Here is a 19,798-nt window from a genome sequence, read left to right as displayed (position 1 = left end):
TAGTCCCTTGGGAAGCTGAGGATAGGGAACCTGAAATGACCCTATCCTATAGCAATACTGACGAATATCTTTCATATCACCATAGAACCTTCATCTGGTGATGGATGGAGATAGAGACAGAGACCCACACTGGAGCACTGGACTGAGCTCCCAAGGTCCCAATGAGGAGCAGATGGAGGGAGAACACGAGCAAGGATGTCAGGACCACGGGGGGTGCACCCACCCACTGAGACAGTGGGGCTGATCTATTGGGAACTCACCAAGGCCAGCTGGACTGTGACTGAAAAAGCATGGGATAAAACCGGACTCTCTGATCATGGCGAACAATGAGGACTGATGAGAAGCCAAGGACAATGGCAAGGGGTTTTGATCCTACTTCATGTTCCGGCTTGGTGGGAGCCTAGCCAGTTTGGATGTTCACCTTCCTAGACATGGACGGAGGGGGGAGGACCTTGGACTTTCCACAGGGCAGGGAACCCTGACTGCTCTTTGGATTGGAGAGGGAGGGGGAGAGGAGTGGGGGTAGGGGGAGAAAGGTGGGAGGAGGGGGAGGGAAATGGGAGGCTGGGAGGAGGCGGAAACTTTTTTTTCCCCTTTTCTCAATAAAAAAAAAAAAAGAAAGAAATCCAAGGGGTAGTAATGCCAGCCTAAAATGTGGAAGTTTGCTGTGAATGGACTAGTGATTGTAGTTTGTTTCATTTTGTCATAAATGTGGTTTGGACTAAAATATTGATAAATTCATTTTTATTTTGGTGTTGCGTTGTCTTTTGACTATATATATCTTCATTGTAGAAATTTTGAAATATTTATTTTTAATTCTGTGTCTGTATATATCCCTGTATGATCATGCTCACATGAGTTCAGGTGACTGGAGGCCAGAGGCATCAGATCCCTAGGTCCTGGAGTTACAGATGGTTGTAAACCACCAGACAGGGAGCTGGGTCCTCTAGAAGAGAAGTGAGCCATCTTAAACACCGAGCCTTCTCTCCAGCCCTAGATTTTTCTTACATGAAGAAACAAAACAATGTTAACAGCATGTCAGAAGTTGTGTGGTAGGGTGTGAGTCATGAAGGTATCCTGTGACATCAATTGGTAGGAAAGTCATTGCTCTTTTGGTAGGTTCATGAAAGATGCTTGTAGTTGTTGGATTTTCTTTTACTCCAGTCCCACAATGGAACGTCAGAATGTAGTTGATTGTATTTTACTCTTTGATTTTTTTCCCTTTTCTTATTTCTGTATATATTACTTTCAGTCTTATCCTCCATGGCTGGATGTGGGGGAGGTGGCTGACCCCTGACACCTTCTCTTGCTCCTTCCTCCTCTTCCAACATTTCTCCTCCTATTTCTTTGGACCACCAACTTCTGAATAATGATGCAAGGACTTCTTATTAATTGTGAAAGCTTGTTCTTAGCTTAGGCTTGTTCCTAACTAGCCCTTAAAACTTAAATTAACCTGTTTGTATTCATCTATATTCTGCCATGTGGCTCATTATCTATCCTCAGCACCGAAAGTCCAACTTTTCCACATCTGGCTGATAAATTTCCCACCTCAGATTCTTTCCCAGAGCTCTTATCTCTGCTCAGAAATCCCGCCTATTCTCTTCTGCCTAGCTATTGACTGTTCAGCTCTTTATGAAACCTGTCAGAAAGTGCCTTAGACAGGTGAAGTTAAACAGAGACACATCTTCACAGTGTACAAAAGATGATCCCAACACAGAACCACTGTGGAGAGAACTGGTTCCTGCACACATGCACTGTTGTATGTATGCAGTTTAATGAGGCTGTCACTCCACATTCCAGATATCTCTCTTGTCAAAGTCACCGATCATCTTCACAGGGTGTTGCTATACAGGCTCTCTTCATTTTACCTTCCCATCTTACCAGTCAGCTGCATTTGACACAGTCATATTCTTCATCTGGAAGTTTTATCTGAAATTTGTCTCCTGGATTCTGGGAATCTACACTGTTGATGTTTCTTGTACCAATGGCGATTCCTCATTTACTGCTGGATCTGTTCTCTAACACTGGAGTGTCTGCGACTCTAACCTTTTTGTTCCATTCATTCTCATGGTTTTTCAAATGCTACTTACCTGCCAGAAAATGTATGTACACCAATGCACTTCACCCTGCCACACTCACTTTTCCTGTGTTTCACAGACACTGATTTTACAAATGGCAGGGTGTTGTGGTAACTCCCCCCAGCAAATCTCTCAGGGCATTTTTTCCCATGGCATGTTTCTCCTTCCTATCTCTGTCACATTTTGGTAATTCCTACATTTCAGACTTTTTCAGTGTTGCTATCTCTGTTATAGTGACTAATGGTCTCTAGTGTTAACTGTTGTAGTATGCTAGTACCCCGTGGACAGCATTCATAGAAGGTATTAATCTTCATCAGTGACTCTGTGTTCAGCTAGTGAGATGGCTCACTGGGTTAAGGTACCTTCCTCCAAACCTGGCAACCGTGGTTGGATCCCCAGAACCAACATAGTGGAAGGAGAGAATCAGCTCCTTAAGGTTGTCTTCTGTCCACCACGTGTGTGCTATGACACACCTATGCCTCCAAATGTATACACAATAAATAAATGTGAAATGCATTATAAAATAATGTGTATATATTTGTGACCAATTGGCTCTACCAAATGGCTATTTCTCCATATCTCCCCCTCTTCAGCTTTCTCTATTTTACTGAATAACAGCATATTAAAATTAGGTCAGTGTCTCACAGGAAATTTTCTGCTCCCAAGCATGGGTCCTTGGGCTTCTTGCCTCAGAAGTGCCACAGCAGGCATCATGAGAAAGTGAAGAGCTTCCCCAAGGATGACCCTTCCAAGCCTGTTCACCTCACAGCCTTTCTAGGTTACAATGCTGGCATGACCCACATTGTCCGGGAGGTTGACAGACCAGGATCCAAGGTGAACAAGAAAGAAATCATGGAGGTTGTAACTATTGTAGAAACACCACCTATGATAGTTGTGGGCATCGTGGGATATGTCAAAAACCCCATGGGATATCCATACCTTCAAGACAGTATTTGCTGAGCACATCAGTGATGAGTGTAAAAGGCTCATTTCTACAAGAACTGGCACAAATCTAATAAGGCCTTCACCAATAAGAAATGGCAGAATAACACGGGCAAGAAACAGCTGGAGAAAGACTTCAATATCATGAAGATGTACTACCAAGTCATCTGCAAAATTGCCCACGCTCAGATGGGTCTGGTTCCTCTGCACCAGAAGAAGATACACTCGATGAAGAATGGGGGTACTGTCGCTGAGAAGCTAGACTGGGCCTGGGAGAGGCTTGAGCAGCAGATTCCTGTGAACCAAGTGTTTGGGCAGAATGAGATGATTGATGTCATCGGGGTGACAAAAGGCAAAGGCTACAAAGGGGTGACCAGTCATTGGCTTACAAAGAAACTGCCCCACAAGACCCATTGAGGGTTGCCTGTATTGGAGTTTGGCACCCTTCCCGAGTGGTCTTCTCTGTGGCTCGGGCTGGGCAGAAAGGCTACCGTCATCAGACAGACATCAACAAGAATATTTACAAGACTGATCAAGGATGCCTTATCAAGGATGGCAAGCTGATCAAGAACAATGTATCTACTGACTATGACCTTTCTGACAAAAGCATCAACCCACTGGGTGGCTATGTCCATTATGATGAGGTAGCCAATGACTCCATCATGCTCAAAGGCTGTGTGGTGGAAACCAAGAAGCAAGTGCTCACTCTCCACAAGTCCTTGCTGGTGCAGACCAAATAACAGGCTCTGGAGAAGATTCACCTGAAATTTATTGACACCACCTCCAAGTTTGGCCATGGTCATTTCCAAACCATGGAGGAGAAAGCATTCATGGGACCACTGAAGAAGGATTGTTTTGCCAAAGAGGAAGGTGCTTTATGCCAGAATTTGCTTAACTAGTATGGTCTCAATAAAAACGTTTCCAGTGGAAGAAAGAGAAAGAAAGAAAGAAAGAAAGAAAGAAAGAAAGAAAGGAAGGAAGGGGGAAGGAAGAAAACAGAGAACATCGTGGAGAATGTATCCACAATGTGTGTGTGTGTGTATTTATGTGTCAATATATTATCATCTGAACATCACCAGTCTGTCACATTATCAGCTTAAAAGATATCTTTGTTTTCTAAATTGAGTTTTATTCTATATAATTTTATGAATGTTTTATGCCTAATATGCTGATGGCAGAAGTTGCAAAGTAATCCCACACTATTTCAGAATTGCATATAATAAAGGGTTATTTATTTAGGGGACACTTGCAGATCACTGTCCTAGATCACAGTCCTCTGCATGAACAGGGAACAGGAACAGAATATAGTAGCTGGAAGTAAGAGCCAGAAGCAAGAGGGCCAGTGTAGGCTTTACAGCTGCATAAATTTATAGTATAAGAGACAATGCCCAAGTGGGCTGGTATCTTAAAGGCTACTGACTGAAGGAGCAGAAGGAGCTTCCACAGTAGCTCCCCCTTTTGTTTAAATAGGAGAGTTCCAAAACCAATACAAAACTATATATACTAGGAACAGATATCAAGTATAATATTAGAATTACAACTAGTATAAACAATATTAAGCAAGGAACATATGCTAAATGTTTTAATAAACATTCTATTGTAAGGAGTCTATGTCTTATATTGGAAATGGCTTGGCTAGATCATAAAAGGATGGAAACTATGACTATCTAATCTTCAACCCCATCAAAAGCCTGAGAAGAGAGATATTACATGATTAGGCAAGATGTACAATCAAGCAGCTTCCAAAATGTGCAGTAGATAACAGACAATTGGCTGCCTGAGCAATCACCCGAAGTTTCATTTGCAATATTGAAGCAACCAACTTTGGCTAAGGCCTAGAGTAACTGATAGACCATTTTCAGAGGCAGGAAATTTTTCAAAACCGTCTTACCCTGTCTTGGCAAGATTTGATAGTCTTTTTTCTTGTATACTGCTTGTCCAGTCTAGACATCGTGCACTTTGTCTAGGCATGGGCAGTTTCTTACCCAAAGGCCAGTTGTGCCAAGAAGACAAACTCCAAGTAAAGTGTCTTGGTGCTCAACACTCTCTCGGGAATAAGTCAGTGCTGCCAGGAGCAATCATGTCTCATGTCAACAGAATTCTAAGTTATTTAAATGCCATATTCTACAGATCTTTGAAGTGGTTGAAGGTTATCTGTCTAGGCAGTATACAATCTCTGTGTATCTAAAGAACCTAATTAGTCTGACTAAACATGTAACAAACATGAATGACTATTGACCTATAATACTTAATACTACATAACTTAAAGATTAAGACTTCATGTAAGATTATTAAACAATCTTTAAACAACTGTGCAATAAAGGAGGACAATGACACCAAAATGTAAACAATGTATAAATATCTTAATCATAGGTAGAAATATATAATGAAATGTGATAAATATATCCTAAAATTGTATCAATATACAAAATGTCTTAAATGGAGATAGAAACATGCATAAATACAATATGACAAAATAACTTTGCATAGTTTTACAAATATTGTAAACAAAAATAACAAATATAATTTGAACTTGTATCAATATACAAGAAACTATACCAGTGTAAATTGTCCATAAATAATAGCTCACACGCATTTACTCTATTACTCACTATTATTTACTATTATTTGTGTGAATAAGTTCACACTAAATTACCTATTATCCCATTGAATTTTCCCTTTTTTTGAGATCTCTAGGCCTACATAATTTCTACCCCAACCCCCAACTCTATGCAAGTAATAACCCCTAAATGGTGTCTCTAATGGTGACAACAAACTTTGTTAGGGGGAAGGGATGATGCATTCTAGAATTACTTCCTGCTGTCATGGGGGCAATGTTTATTTTGTGGAATCCTATAAAAATAAAATGATGGTTAAGTTTCAAGATTGCTGTTCTCTATAATTACAAATGGTCTCTGAGTAGTTGATGGGGTCTTTTTGTTTGTTTGTTTGTTTTGAAGTTGTTATTTGGAGAATAAGTTCTTATCTGGCCAGAACATTGTAAGAAAGTGAGCCATTTCTGCAGCTGGTACCCAAAAACAAGTCTCATAGTAGTACTATCAGCATCATGATGTCATATCAACCAGATGGAGTTGTTGTGGGGCCCCATCTTCTTCCTGAAAGTTTCAAAGATTACTGCAGGAAAATCTACTGTTCATTGTGGAAAGCTTAAGCATTATTCATATAAACATTTATTCAATGGAAGATACAATATAAACAAAATGGGCATGGAGAAAAGTAAAATATTTCCTTAAAATCTATATTCATACTGTCACATACCAGATGGCTCCTAACATGAGACAGAAATTCTGAATTTTGCTTTTAACAACATCCTTTAAAGAAGGATAGCCATTGTCCAATTCCAAAGTCAGCTCTTATTTTTTTGTTTGTTTGGTTTTTGTTCAGTTTGGTTTTTTATTTTTATTGATTTTTATTGAGCTCTACATTTTTCTCTCTTCCCCTCCCTGCCTCTCCTTTTTCCCTCTTCAACTCTTCCTCAAGGTCCCCATGCTCTGATTTACTCAAAAGATCTTGTCATTTTCTACTTTTCATGTAGATTAGATCTATGTAAGTCTCTCTTAGTGTCAGCTCTTATTTTTAAGTAGAGATGTATACATGTCCAAATAATTAAATTTACTATGCAGATAATACAGCATCATAAGGCAGATTTCTCTTTGTTTGTTGATTCTTTCTGGATAGCTATGTTTTTATCTTTAGGCATCTGTATGTCCAATGTTTCTCCACTCTTTGAAGATGAATATTTTCCTGCAAAGACAAGAACAGAACCTTGCGCCCACCCTTATGAGGTTTTCTTACCACCTGTAGGGTTGTCACCTCTGTGGATGAGCCATAATTTCTCTTTTTGAAATTCTCTTGTTAAAACTGAATTTTTATCAATTTTGATAGTATCCATAGCTTTTCTTCTCCTGTGGAAACAAGAGTGAAAACCCTTCCCCAAGGTAGCACATCTCCTGGTTTCCATTCTGAGGTCAACACATCCTTGAAATATATTGGCTAATTTAATTCAGAAGTTTTTTCTATTATCCAATGTCTCTCTGATGCTGTTGTTCTTTTCTCATTAGCATTAAGAAAATTCAAGGTTAATAAAGCATTATGCAATCTATTTCTCTGGAGGTATTTCCATCCCTTTCTGTTTGTTTAGCATATCCTTTATAGTTTGATTTGATCTTTCTATAACTGCTGTCCTGTAAGACTGTTGGTATACCTGCAATATGCTTTATATTATAATAAGCAAGAAATGTTTCATTTTCTTTTAAACATATACTGGACCATTATCTGTCTTTATTTGTTCTGGTATATCCATGATGGCAATAACTTCTAATAAATTTATGATTACTGAATCAACCTTTTCTGAGCTCAAGGCAGTTTCCTATTGAAAACTTGAATAAATGTCAATGGTGTTGTTTACATATTTTAATTTTCCAAATTCTGTAAAATGGAACACATCCATCTGCCAGATTTAATTCATTTGAGTACCCTTTGGGTTACTCCCTGCTGCTAATGGTGTTTGGTTACAGAAAGAGTAAGTAGGACATTTTTTATAATCTCTTTAGCTTGTTTCCATGTAATAGGAAACTCTTTCTTTAAACCTTTGTTGTGACATAATGTTTCTTATGAAATTCTGAGGCCTTCAGTACACTTCCAATCAATAATCAATCAATTTCTGCATTACCTTGTGCTAAATGACCTGGTAGACCAGTATGGGATTGGATGTGTGTAATGTATATGATACAAAGCCTATTCTTGATTATATCTTGATCCTGTATGAATAATGAGGTCAATTCTGTTTAATCTGGTATAAATTCAGCAGTTTCAATATGTAAGGCATCTCTTTCTGCATATTGTGAATCAGTAAACGTATTGAGAAGTTCTTTAAAATCTCTTCATACCATGAAAATAGCATATAATTCTGCCATGTGGACAGAATTATAAGGGTTTTGCTCCACCTTACTTAAATTTTCTGATTTGTAACCTGCCTTTCTGATTTATTTGCATATGTATAAAATGTATGGGCTCCAGTTATTGGTCATCACATACAATTCAGGGAAGAATCCAAATAGTTCTCTTTATAAGGTTAATTCTATCACTTTTTGGGATAATTCCTATTAATTTCTCCCCCAAAATCAGCACACGCTCTTTGCCAAGTTTCATTGTCTTCCAATAATTTTTAATTTCATCAGCAGTAAAAGAAACTATAATCTCTGCTGGATCTATACCTGCTAGTTGAGGAAGTCTCAATTTTCCTTTTATAATTAATCAAAATCTTTTTCCACAGATGTTTTAAAATTTAACTTGTTTTTTAGTGGTAAAAAGATCCATTCTAAGATAATCTTCCCTCTGCATTAAAATTTCTGTAGGGGAAATTCTGGAAGGCAATATGACTAGACAACAGTTAAGATTTGGATTCACTCTGTCTACATGTGCCTCCTGTAATTTCTCTTCAACAGCCACCAATTCTTTTCCCACTTCAGCTGTCAATTCTCTGGGACTATTTAAGTCTTTGTCACCATCTAAGGTTTTGTTTAATTAAACTTTTAGGTCAGGTGTTATCCCAGTTGTAGGCTGGAAATACCTCCTAACAATCTTTGGAAGTCGTTAAGAGTCCACAATTGGTCTCTCCTAATTTGTGCTTTTTGTCTTGTAATTTTCTGTAAACCTATTTTGCAATCTAGGTAATTGACAGACTCTCCTTTTTGCATTTTTTCAGTAGTAATTTGGAATGCCCATTTAGACAAAACTTTTTTTGCTTTTTTAAACATTCTTTCTAAAGTATCTTTATTTGAGTCAGATAACAAAATGCTGTCCGTGTAATGGTAAATTATAGACTTAGAAAATTGCTTGCATATTCTTTCCAATGACTGACTTACAAAGTATTGACACAGCATGAGACTACTGATCATTCCCTGTGGTAAGATTGTCCACTGGTATCTCTTAGTAGGCTGAGAATTATTGTAAGTAGGCACTGTGAAAGCAAATTTTTTTCTCGATCCTTTTCTTATAAAGGTATAAAATCCTTTAAATCAATAACTATAAGAGGCCATCCTTTTGATAATAGCGAAAACAGAGGAATTTCAGACCATAGAGGGCCCATAGGTTGGGTAACTTTGTTAGCAAATCTTAGATTTGTCACCATTCTCCATTTTCCAGATTTCTTTTTAAGAACAAATACAGGAGAATTCTAAGGGCTGGTTGATTCTGCAATATGGTGAGCATCTAATTGCTTCTGTACCAGCTGTTCCAAAGCCTGCAGTCTGTTTTCCATTAAAGTCCATTCTTTAACCCATATGGGTTTCTCCATTAAACATTTTAAAGGCAAGGCAGTTAGTACCTCTGAAGGTTTGCTAGTTGATTTGTGTTCTTGTACAGTCTGAATGACTGGTGACCATTGTTTATGGTGGCGCACGCCTTTAATCACAGCACTCGGGAGGCAGAGGCAGGCGGAGCTCTGTGAGTTTGAGACCAGCCTGGTCTACAGAGCTAGTGCCAGGACAGGCTCCAAAGCCACAGAGAAACCCTGTCTCAAAAAAACAAAAAAAAATTTATTGTATCTTTCCCAGAAACATGGGTTTTAGGGACTGCATGAATGTTAATCTGGGTATTCCATTGCTGCAATAGGTTATGGCCCCATAAATTCACTGCAATATTAGCTACATATGGCCTTAGCCTTCCTTCCTGTCCTTCTGGCCCTATTCATTCAACCCATCTTGTACTTTTTTTTTTTGGAAAATATACCATTATTTTCCTATGTCAGTTAATGTACCTTATGAGTGTAAATCATTTTCTTTTAGACAGGTCTTACTATGTAGCGCTGGCTGGCCTGGAACTCACTATGTAAGCCAGGCTATCCTGGAGCTCACAGAAATCCACCTGCCTCCACCTCCTAAAAGTGGGGGCTTAAAGGCTTGCATCACCATGTCTGGCATAAGTGTAAATCTCAATGGCCAATTAATTTTCTACATTTTCCATGGATTTTTGATAATGCTTGGATCCTTTGTCCCTGTTCACTCTTTGTCTTTTCAAGACAGAGTTTCTATGTGTAGCCCTGACTGTCCTTGAATGCATTCTATAGGCCAGGCTGGCCTCAAACTCAGGGGTTTGCTGCCTCAGTATCCTGAGTGTTGGAATTAAAGGCATGTACCACCGTGATCAGCTGTTCCTGATTATTCTTTAAGAAGTATTATTTGAGTTTGGATAGATGACCAAGAAGGCAAGAGTGCATACTGATCTTCTAGAAGATCTGCGTTCTTTTCCCTCGCCCACATTGGGCAGCACACAATGGCCTGTGACATGAGCTTTAGGGAATTCAATGTCCTCTTCTGTCCTCTGCAGGCACATACAAACACATACACATAGATTCAGTACACAGCAGTAAAAATAAACAAAAAGAGATCGCCTGTTATATAATTCAATATATTGAACAAGTTTAAATGATCAGGACGATTAAAGCTTTAATGGAGGCATAATAATGGAGGCAATATCTTTGCATGGGGCTCTCACCTATAATTCTAGCACTTGGAAAAAAAATAATTCTAGCACTTGGGAAATTAAGGAAAATTTATTTTGAATTTGAGGACAGTCAGGGTTACATAGTAAAACCCCCATCTCATAAATAATAATAAAGGATATTAGTTATGAAGTTAAACATTTTTTGAAATGTTTAATATACATTCCTCTCGAAGGGAAATGGCAGCATATTGTGTGAAATAGTGCTCTGTTGTATAAGGTGCTTAAATGCATTGATGAGAAAACACCATGGACTAGGTGCAAATTATTACCCATGAAGATATACCTTGCTGTGGGAACTCTTTCAGCCAATAGCCTTTAAGATACTGGCCTAATTTGGACATGGTCTCATGTACTATAAATGCGGGTGAAAAGCATGCATGAGTCTCTTGGCTGCTGGATTCAGTTCCAGTTCCCAGCACACACAGAGGACTGTGGACCACTACTCTTTCTGTGAGTTTATTCCCAGATAAATAAATCGTTGTTATACTCTATTCCAGGCTATTGTGGAACTCTTTTGTACACCAGCAAATTGGCACCAACATGGTCTGAATCCATGCCACTGCAGGACCCTGCCCAGGACCTTATTGACTTCTCCCACCCTATGCAGCTTAACTACACCTCCGCAGATGAACTACCTCTCTGTGAAGCTTCACAATGCTTGGCTTTGCTGGCCCATCATGGCTATTTGGCAACACCCCACTGGCTCATGGCCCATGTGGCGTGTTCAGGTCTGCTACTACTGCCCATTGCGTTCTGCTGCAACTCCTCCATAGCTTCTCTGGCTTCTGCCAGGCCTGCTTTGATAAGGCCAAGTTCTTACTCTGGGAGCAAGGGCTCTAATCCTGCACCTGCAGCACAGATTTGCATTCCCAGTTCAGATCCACAAATTCTTGGCTTGAGCTTGGGCCAGTAACCTCATGGCTAGCATCTATCTGCTAGCTCTGGGTTCCTTGATATTCTGCCCATCTCAAACCTCCATAGGCAGATGTGCTGTTCTTAACTCATTAACCAAAAGTGTTAGTATTTCTAAGTCTCAGGTAATTCAGGTATGGATCTGGGACCTGTCTTACATTCGCAACTGTGACATCTGCTGGCCAATCAAAATTATTATGCCAACAACAATTTTCTGAAAATTATAATGGAAGTAAGTTGATTAATAAATAAAGAAATAAATTTGAAAATAAATTGTAAACCAACCCCAAGATAATATCAAAATCCAGGAATTTAACAACATTTTTGTTTCTACTAAGGATGGAATTCTGCAGAAACTACATGAGGTACCTTGTACATATATTTTTTGTGATCATGGTGGCAATTAGCTTTGCTCTTCATATTGTATCCTTAAAGAAATGGTTTGATATCAGAGTCAAGAATGAGAAAATTTTAGAAAGGATACAGTCTTTAGCTGAAAGGACTCATACAATTGAAAATTCTAACCTTAGTTGACAAGCAAAATTCATGTCAATGGGTTACAAAACTTTACAAAAGGGTACTGAGAGATTACCTGAAAGGAATCATACTTTTGAAATTGACAATCAAAGTCTGTTAAAAAATTATGATAAGCTAAAAGGTAGACCATCCCTCCAGGAAGCAATCTACACACCACTCAAATAATATCTAAGGATAAGAAGATATTATTAATGGAAATTTAAAACCTTGGAATCATGTGCAGAATCAGAACAAGAAATTAATTGATTTGATGATATAAGTAGAAATATTTACAGGTCAAGAGATTCAGGCTTTACAAATGACAGTGATAAAAAGAGTTGAATAAATTGAAAAACTTGTCAGAATTGATAAACAAGAAGAGGAAGTACAGGCAAAGGATTTAACTTTGCCAGTACCTCTCAGAGTCAGACATGACTTACCAAGAGTTGTAGCTACTTATCCTGTTATTACTTCTGAAAATCCAGCAAATATTCAAGACCAATACAAAGAATATAAATAGAAACCTATATGTATGAATGATTAAAAGAAATTAAGCAAGCAATAATATCTTATGACATGCAGTCACCATTTGATAGGGAGATGGTAACAACATGGACTTTAAGCAATAGGGTTCCTTCCTTCCTCCACATGAATGGCTTCAATTAGTCTCAGTGGTGCTAAAAGATGGGATGCAGTTATAGTGAAAGTGCTATTGTAGAGAGGAGGTGTAACATGAGGGGGCCTGCCTGTTGGGGTTTCTGTCCCGCCCAGTACCCCACAGATGGCAAGTCCCAAAGAAAATCACACATAGGTCTACTTAAGTTATAAACTGATTGGCCCATTATCTCAGGTTACTTATTAGCTCTTATCACTTATATTAACCCATTATTCTAATCTATGTTAGCCATGTGGCTCAGTACCTTTCACAGTGGAGCACATCACATGTTGCTTCTTTGAAGTCTGGGCAGGAGTGGGGGAAGAGCTTCCTTCCTACCAGAATCCTCCTGTTCTCCCTGCCCTGCCTCTACTTCCTGTCTGGTTTTTCCACCTATGCTTCCTGCCTGGCCAATCAGCATTTATTTAAAATATGATTGACAGAATACAGACAATTGTCCTGCACCATTTCCCATCACAAGGGGCCTGCTTGCTGGGGTTTCTGTCCCACCCAGTACCCACAGTTGGCAAGCCCCAAAGAAAATCACACAGAGATCTCCATAAGTTATAAAACTGATTGGCCCATTAGCTCAGTTTTCTTATTACCCTCTACCTCCTGTCTGGTTGACCCACCTATACTTCCTGCCTGGCCAATCAGCATTTATTTAAAACATGATTGACAGAATACAGACAATTCTCCCGCACCACTTCCCCCTCTCTTTTTTTTTTTAACAAAGGAAAATACCCATAGTCCATTGTTTGGGAAAGTGGGCATAGTATTCCATGCTACTTCCTGCTGGTTGAGGGCACTAATAATCTTATGGGGACCTAAAGAAAATTTAGAGTTATAATCAAGTACTGACTGGAGTATCCAGTGAGTCTTGATCATCTTAGGCAGCAGTCTTGAATCTGTTCTGGATGTAGAACCCTTGACAGCCAGGCCATCTGTTCCTACAGGAGCTTTCTCAGTGGTCTTCTTTGATCAAACCAGATTTTTCTTAACTCAGAATGAATCCACAGCCTCTCATTTTCTGTGGAAATAAAAGCAAAATCTCTTCTCTAAAGTAACATACCTTCTGACTTCAATTTTGAAGTCAAGGTACTTTCAAAATACCTATCTTGGATTAATTCAGCCGCATTTATAAACAAATATCTATTAGCAGCTGTTGCTCCTTCCTCAGCATTCAAACAATTCAAAGAGAGCATAATAGCATATAGTATCAAGATTCTCTGTGTATTTTCCATCTTTATGTGGCTTTACTTTAATCTCTTTTTCTTTTATTTTTACTTTTACTGTTTGAGACAGGTTCTCTGCATATCTTTGGTGTCCTGGAATTCCCTCTGTAGACCAGGCTGTCCTTGAACTCACAGAGATCCTCTAGTCTCTGCCTCCCAGTGCTGGGATTTAAAGGTGTGTGCTAACACACCTCGAAGTCACAGAGATCTGTCTGTCTCTGCCTCCCAGGCATTGGGATTAAAGGTGTGTACAACCACACTCTACTAGTTTCTTTCTTTCTTTTTTATTTTTAAGAACTTTAACCTTTAGCTTTCATATATTTTTTTAACACACTGTAAACCACTTAGAGGTTTTCTTCGACTTTGAATCTTTCTTTTACTGTATATCTCTCTTTTTGTGACCACATGAGTCTTTAATTTACCAAGCAATATCGGCAGTACTAAAGCCACAGCTTTGACGGCTGTATCCAGCCCATTCCTTAGCTTTCCAGCCTCATGGCAGAGGTACTGCCTGTAGCCATGTTTATCACCACAACTCTCTAGTGTTTCAAGGTCCTTGCCAGCAAGCAAGCTGCAACATTCCGCTCACAGACCACACACAGTCTGACTGCCTGCCTGAAAGAGTCAGAGTTTACCCTGGCAGGAAAGCCCAGAAAACCGGCATTTTAAAACGGTGCAGCTTTTTTCCTGCTATGGCTGAAAACTGAAAAGCATAATTCAGCTTTACATAAATACTGTTTAAGTGTTCATGAAGGACCTCTTAAAAGAGCTGCAAGGTTTGGCAGCTAAAACTGAGTCAGGAAGCCTCTCTTAGATGAGAGTGCTTACTTGCCTCTAGCAAGCAGAGGAGACCCGAGAAATTGCTGCTACCAAGAAGCCATGCTTTACTCTATTCTTTTCTGCCCAGAATTACTTCCCAAGGCTTTATGTGGATGCAGTTTTCCCACGTTGGGCGCCAGATAAAGGCATAAGTCATAAACAATCCCACACCGGTTCGGAATTATGATTAATAGAATAGTTATTTATTTAAAGGGGAAAACTTACAGATCACTGTCCCAGACAACAGCCCTCTGTGCAATCAGGAAAGGAACCTAGTCACCAGAAGAGGAGCTTCAAGCAAGAGAGAAAGCAGAGGGCAGTTGCTGCTTTTTTAAAGAGAGAGAAACCCACACCCCAATGGGCTGGTATCTCAGCGGCTATTGGCTGAAGGAGCAGAAGAAGCTCCCGCAACAAGGAGGCTAAAGCCTTAGAACAGCAAGCTAGAGTAAAAGTATTTAAGGCTTCCCAAGATCAAATTCTTAGTGAGAGTCATACTGATCCATAGACTCAAGCTATTTACAAATAACAATCTTGTCCCTATGCTATTTAGCAGCCTTGAATGTTGGGACAGGATTAAATAATCAGGAAGAAAAACTGAATCATATACTAGGGTCATACAAGTCCCCAAAGAACCCTTTAGTGACTTTTTACATAGGTTGACTAAACCTGTACATATAGGGGTAGCTAGATGAATACTTATTGAAACTCTGGAGTCTGAAAATGACAATTTAGAATGCAAAAAGGACTTGATCCTTTAAATGTCAGATCAGGATCAATGCATGAATGGATCTCACACACAGTCATTGTTGAGTCATTCGAATGTAATACTGAGGCTTGAATAGAAAAGCAATTTCCAAAGGTATGAGGAGACATCAAAATGTCAAATGTTTTAATTGTGGTTGAATAGGATATCTGAGAAGGGACTATAGATAAGACATTCCCAGAAAGAATGTCTCCTCTGTGGATGACAAAAATAGAAGGTCTGAATCTTCTGGATTATATAGAAAATATGGCAAAGGTCAATACTGAACCAATGAATATAGATTAACAAGGGACAAACAAAGCAACAAGTTACCATTGGGAAACACCTTGGGGGCCTCTCACAGGACCCCAAGTCAAACATGGTCCAGTCATTCCCAGTCCCTGTGAAGATACATCTCCCCAGAAAAATTTTAATAAATCTAGTGCCTGTTGTAAAATACCATACTGCTGTGGATGATAGAATAAACATGAGGATGAGTCAAAAATTCATGTTAACTAAATTTATGTAAAAAATGTTAACTAAGGAAACAATATGGGTTAAACAATGGCCTTTAACAGAAGACAATTGCAGCCTTTAGAACAGGTGGTACAGGAGCAACTGGATGCTCACTATATTGAAGAATCAACCAGTCCTTGGAATTCTTCTGTATTTATTGTTAAAAAGAAATCTGGAAAATGGAGAATGGTGACAGATCTAAGAGCTGTCAATAAGATGATTCAACCAATGGGTCCTTTACAATCTGGAATTTCTTGTCTTCCCTGTTGCATAAAGGATGCTTTTCTATAGCTAATGATTTGAAAGATTATTTCTTCACTATACTTCTGCACAAAAAGGACAGAGAAAATTTTGCCATCATAGTGCCTACTTATAATAATTTTCTGCCTACTAGGAGCTATCAATGGAACATTCTCCCACAGGGAATGTACAATAGCCTAACCATGTGACAATATTTTATAAGTCAGCCATTGTAAATAATATGTAAGCAATCCCATAAATCTATAGTTTACCATTACGTAGATGACATTTGCTATCTGATTCAAATGTAGATACTTTAGAATGTTTGAAGAAATATAGTTTTGCCTAATTGGGGATTACAAATTACTCCTGAGAAAATATAAAGAGGAGATTCTGCTGATCTTCTAGGTTATAAAATAGGTTTACAGAACATTAGAACAGAAAAGGCACATTTTAGGAGAGATCAATTAAGGACTCTAAACAGGTCTGTACTCCTTTTTTTTTTATTGGATTATGTATTCTTTTGGTGACCAATTTCTTGAGTTCTCTGTATATTTTGGAGATCAGACCTCTGTCTGATGTGGGGTTGGTGAAGATCTTTTCCTATTTTATAGGCTGTTGTTTTGTCTTGTTGATCATGTCCTTTGCTTTACAGAAGCTTTTCAGTTTCAGGAGGTCCCAGTTATTAATTGTTTCTCTCAGTGTCTGTGCTGCTGGGGTTATACTCAGGAAGTGGTCTCCAGTACCAATGCATTCCCACTTTCTCTTCTATAAGGTTCAGTGTGGCTGGCTTTATGTTGATATCTTTGATCCATTTTGACTTGAGTTTTGTGCATGGTGATAGATATAGGTCTATTTCCATTCTTCTACATGTTGATATCCAGTTATGCCAGCACCACTTGTTAAATATGCTTTCTTTTTTTCCATTTGATAATTTTTGCTTCTTTATCAAAAATCAGGTGTCCAAAGATGTGTGGATCAATATCTGGGTCTTCTATCTGTTTCCATCCAGTTTTTTAAAATTGGATAATTTGTTTTTTTGATGACCAATTTCTTGAGTTCTATGTATATTTTGGAGATCAGACCTCTGTCTGATGTGTGGTTGGTGAAGATCTTTTCCTATTTTATAGGCTGTCATTTTGTCTTGTTGACCATGTCCTTTGCTTTACAAAAGCTTTTCAGTTTCAAGAGGTCCCATTTATTAATTTTTCTCTCAGTGCCTGTTATCCTGGGGTTATATTTGATGTGGTTAAAGACTAAATAGTCTTGTTACTTTTCTCTCGTTACTTAGCCAAGCTATTTCTAATATAAGACTTATTTTTTTTAGGATAGGATAACTTTGAAACATTATCATATGTTTCTTGCTTGATGTTGTTCATGCTGGTTATAACTCTAATTTTTATACTTTATATTTGTTCTTTTTTGTACATAGTTTTGTATTAGACTTAGAACTCTCTTATTTAGACAAAATGGGAAGTGCTGTGCGAACTCCAATCAATAGCCTTTTGAATACTGGCACACTTTGGTCGTGTTGTCATGTACCATATATGTAGACAAAATGAGTATAAGGGCCTTTGGCTGCTGAATTCAGTTCTGGTTCACAGTACATGCAGAGGACTGTGGATCAGACCTCTTTTTGTGAGGTTATCCCAAATATTTAAACTTGTGTTATACTTCATTCTGGGCTAGTGTGGAAATCTTTCATACTGCATCAGTGCCTTGTACTAGGACCTCTAGGCTTCTGTAGGGTCCCAAATATATGTTCTGGTCTAATCCCACCTTCTTCTTTACTTTAGCCACCATCTAGGCTTCTTCCAGGACCTTCCATACATTTGTCCACCCCCAGAACCTTTTTTGCACTGCCTCTACCATTCTACTGCATATCCAGACTTCTCACATTCTTCTATATGGCCTGGCCTGGTGAGTGGCTAAATCGTGATCTTTTCATATATGCCTTTTTCATAATTTACAAGATTTTGCCTGGGTCCCACAACCAGTACACAGGTCTAGTTTTAGCTTCCAGCCTTCACTGCAGAGGATGTCTGGGTTGGGCCAGTGTCCTCTCTACCTATATGCCATACTACAGGATTCTCTTACATTAGATTCAACCTTTCCAATCAGACTTAACACCCCACATTTCCATCTTAGAACAGGAAGAAAATCCTGTATACCAGTCCAGTCTGCTCTGCCCAGATGACACCATTCCACTCAAAACAGTCCCAACGTGTCCCTACATTTTCTCTTTTCACCTACACTGCTCTATCCATAACAAACTTAAAACTAACAAAGGAAGTCCACATGCTTAGGTAATTCCATAGTAATACCACCAAAATGAAAGAGAAAGCCAGTATATTCTCCCTCAAACATATCAGTCATATAGAAATATTTGCTTATGAGAATTACCTAGATGTACTTCAGGACAAAGAAATGAAAAAGAACAGTCATCTCTACAGAGAATTCAGGGAGTTGAAAGAAGACAGAAAGAAACAGCTCAGTAACAGCAAGAAGCCAGAGTGATGCTCAAGAAAACTCAAACTTCAGGTTGATTAAAATGATGAAGACAGTTCAATAAAGAAACAGAAGCATTGCAGTGGACTCAAGCAGAAAAAAAGGTGAAGTTGGACCACCAATAGCCTAACTAGAAAACTCAAAGGAAAGCCTGACAAGTAAGATCTACCAATCAGAAGACAGAATATCTGGTTTCAAAGAGAAATAGAGAGTCTAGACCAAATGAGTGATAAGCAGGAAATAATTTTAAATACATAGGAAAGGAAGACACAGGAAATTAAAAACAAAACAAAAGCCAAACCTTTGAATTATAGGCACAGATAAGAGAGAAGAATCACAAATCAATGGCATGGGCCAGATCTTCAATAAAATTATAAAAGAAAACTTTCTCAGCCTAATGAAAGACACACCTGTAGACAAAAGTTCCTGTCCTTCCTGGTCCTGCAGCCATTCAGTCTCAAATAAACACACACAGGCTTATATTTGGTCTATTGCTCAGGCTTATTACTAACTAGCTCTTACAACTTAAATTAACCCATAATTATTATCTATATTTAGCCATGTAGCTTGGTACCTTTTCTCAGTAAGGCATTCTTATCTTCCTTCCTCTGCATCTGGTTGGTAATTTACTCTCTGCTTTTCCTCTTCCCAGGTTTTTCTAGACTGGTTGTGCTGCTTATACTTCCTGTCTGACTACTGGTCAATCAGCATTTTATTAAACCAATATGAGTGACAAATTTTTACAATGTACAAAGCATTATCCCACAACATTTCCCAATATTTTTCTTTTTAAAACAAGAACCCTGAATCTAATCTCCTTTGTTTATTTTTTTCCTGAACATTATCCATAATTACCTTTAACCAACACTTTAAACAAACATCCATAATGTAGTTTCCTAGGCTACTTTCTGTTCATTAAGGGTTTCTGGTAATCTTTGGGGGACCCTGAGAAAATTTAGGATTATGGTCAAACCCTGACTATAATATTCTGCAAGGCTGGATTACTTCAACCAGTCACCTTGAAAGTGTTCTAGATATAGAAATCAGAGTAAACAGCAACATAGGAGCTTTGAGACATTGGCTTATCTGGGCCATCTGCTCCTATCTG

The 19,798-nt window shown here is 38.6% G+C and overlaps 1 pseudogene; it reads left to right on the top strand.

Annotated features, from left to right (window-relative positions):
• Positions 1 to 1,066: 1,066 nt before the first annotated feature.
• Positions 1,067 to 3,919, top strand: LOC126512781 (60S ribosomal protein L3-like; annotated as a pseudogene).
• The last annotated feature ends 15,879 nt before the right edge of the window (positions 3,920 to 19,798 follow it).

Source organism: Alexandromys fortis, unplaced genomic scaffold, assembly GCF_014885135.2.
Source record: "Alexandromys fortis isolate MF-2015 unplaced genomic scaffold, M_Fortis_MF-2015_v1.1 scaffold_104, whole genome shotgun sequence".
Classification (NCBI taxonomy): Eukaryota; Metazoa; Chordata; class Mammalia; order Rodentia; family Cricetidae; genus Alexandromys; species Alexandromys fortis.
Note: the sequence above shows the minus strand (reverse complement) of the source record. Positions and strands in the feature narration are given on the sequence as shown.